Source organism: Pseudophryne corroboree, chromosome 4, assembly GCF_028390025.1.
Source record: "Pseudophryne corroboree isolate aPseCor3 chromosome 4, aPseCor3.hap2, whole genome shotgun sequence".
Classification (NCBI taxonomy): Eukaryota; Metazoa; Chordata; class Amphibia; order Anura; family Myobatrachidae; genus Pseudophryne; species Pseudophryne corroboree.
Genome location: NC_086447.1, coordinates 904,994,691 through 904,997,481, shown reverse-complemented (window position 1 = coordinate 904,997,481; position 2,791 = coordinate 904,994,691).

Here is a 2,791-nt window from a genome sequence, read left to right as displayed (position 1 = left end):
GAGGGGAGAAGGAGTCAACTCACCTGCGTGCAGGATGGATTGGCTTCTTGGCTACTGGACATTAAGCTCCAGAGGGACGATCACAGGTACAGCCTGGATGGTCACCGGAGCCGCGCCGCCGGCCCCCTTGCAGATGCTGAAGACAGAAGAGGTCCAGAATCGGCGGCTGAAGACTCCTGCAGTCTTCTAAAGGTAGCGCACAGCACTGCAGCTGTGCGCCATTTTCCTCTCAGCACACTTCACACGGCAGTCACTGAGGGTGCAGGGCGCTGGGAGGGGGGCGCCCTGGGAGGCAAATGAGTACCTATAAAGGCTAAAAATACCTCACATATAGCCCTAGAGGCTATATGGAGATATTTAACCCCTGCCTGATTTCTCAAAATAGCGGGAGACGAGCCCGCCGGAAAAGGGGCGGGGCCTATCTCCTCAGCACACGGCGCCATTTCCTCTCACAGCTCCGCTGGTCAGGACGGCTCCCAGGTCTCTCCCCTGCACTGCACTACAGAAACAGGGTAAAACAGAGAGGGGGGGCAAATTTATGGCGATATTTTTATATAACAAAGCAGCTATAGGGGAGCACTTATTATAAGGCTATCCCTGATATATATATAGCGCTTTTGGTGTGTGCTGGCAAACTCTCCCTCTGTCTCCCCAAAGGGCTAGTGGGTCCTGTCTTCATTAGGAGCATTCCCTGTGTGTCTGCTGTGTGTCGGTACGTGTGTGTCGACATGTATGAGGACGATATTGGTGTGGAGGCGGAGCAATTGTCAAATATGGGGATGTCACCTCCTAGGGGGTCGACACCAGAATGGATGCCTTTATTTATGGAACTACGGGATAGTGTCAACACGCTAAAGCAGTCGTTTGACGACATGAGACGGCCGGACAATCAATTAGTGCCTGTCCAGGCGACTCAAACACCGTCAGGGGCTGTGAAACGCCCTTTGCCTCAGTCGGTCGACACAGACCCAGACACAGGCGATGACTCCAGTGGTGACGGTGACGAATCAACCGTATTTTCCAGTAGGGCCACACGTTATATGATTTTGGCAATGAAGGAGGCGTTACATTTAGCTGATACTACAGGTACCACTAAACAGGGTATTATGTGGGGTATGAAAAAACTACCTATAGTTTTTCCTGAATCAGAAGAACTAAATGACGTGTGTAATGAAGCGTGGGTTGCCCCTGATAAAAAGCTGATAATTTAAAAGAAATTATTGGCATTATACCCTTTCCCGCCAGAGGTTAGGGAGCGCTGGGAAACACCTCCTAGGGTGGACAAGGCGCTAACACGCTTATCTAAACAAGTGGCGTTACCCTCTCCTGAGACGGCCGCACTTAAAGATCCATCAGATAGGAGGATGGAAAATATCCAAAAGGTGTTATACTACGACCAGCTGTAGCAACTGCCTGGATGGGCAGTGCGGGGGTAGTTTGGTCAGAATCCCTGATTGAAAATATTGATACCCTGGACAGGGACAATATTTTACTGTCGTTAGAACAAATAAAGGATGCATTTCTTTATATGCGTGATGCACAGAGGGATATATGCACACTGGCATCACGGGTAAGTGCTATGTCCATTTCGGCCAGAAGAGCTTTATGGACGCGACAGTGGACAGGAGATGCGGATTCAAAACGGCATATGGAAGTTTTGCCGTATAAGGGGGAGGAGTTATTTGGAGTCGGTCTATCAGATTTGGTGGCCACGGCTACAGCCGGGAAATCCACCTTTCTACCTCAAGTCACTCCCCAACAGAAAAAGGCACCGACTTTTCAACCGCAGCCCTTTCGTTCCTTTAAAAATAAGAGAGCAAAGGGCTATTCATATTTGCCACGAGGCAAAGGTCGAGGGAAGAGACAGCAACACGCAGCTCCTTCCCAGGATCAGAAGCCCTCCCCGGCTTCTACAAAAGCCTCAGCATGACGCTGGGGCTTCTCAAGCGGACTCGGGGACGGTGGGCGGTCGTCTCAAAAATTACAGCGCGCAGTGGGCTCACTCGCAAGTAGATCCCTGGATCCTGCAGATAATATCTCAGGGATACAGGTTGGAATTAGAGACAGATCCACCTCGCCGTTTCCTGAGGTCTGCTTTACCAACGTCCCCCTCCGAAAGGGAGACGGTGTTGGAAGCCATTCACAAGCTGTACTCTCAGCAGGTGATAGTCAAGGTACCTCTTCTGCAACAAGGGAAGGGGTATTATTCCACTCTTTTTGTGGTACCGAAGCCGGATGGCTCGGTAAGGCCTATTCTAAATCTGAAGTCCTTGAACCTGTACATAAAGAAGTTCAAGTTCAAAATGGAGTCACTCAGAGCAGTGATAGCGAACCTGGAAGAGGGGGACTTTATGGTATCCTTGGACATCAAGGATGCGTATCTCCACGTTCCAATTTACCCCTCACACCAGGGGTACCTCAGGTTCGTTGTACAAAACTGTCACTATCAGTTTCAGACGCTGCCGTTCGGATTGTCCACGGCACCTCGGATCTTTACAAAGGTAATGGCCGAGATGATGATTCTTCTTCGAAGAAAAGGCGTATTAATTATCCCATACTTGGACGATCTCCTAATAAGGGCGAGGTCCAGAGAACAGCTAGAGATGGGATTAGCACTGTCTCAAGAAGTGCTAAAACAGCACGGGTGGATTCTGAATATTCCAAAATCCCAGTTAATGCCGACAACTCGTCTGCTGTTCCTAGGGATGATTCTGGACACGGTTCAGAAAAAGGTTTTTCTCCCGGAGGAAAAAGCCAAGGAGTTATCCGAGCTTGTCAGGAACCTCCTAAA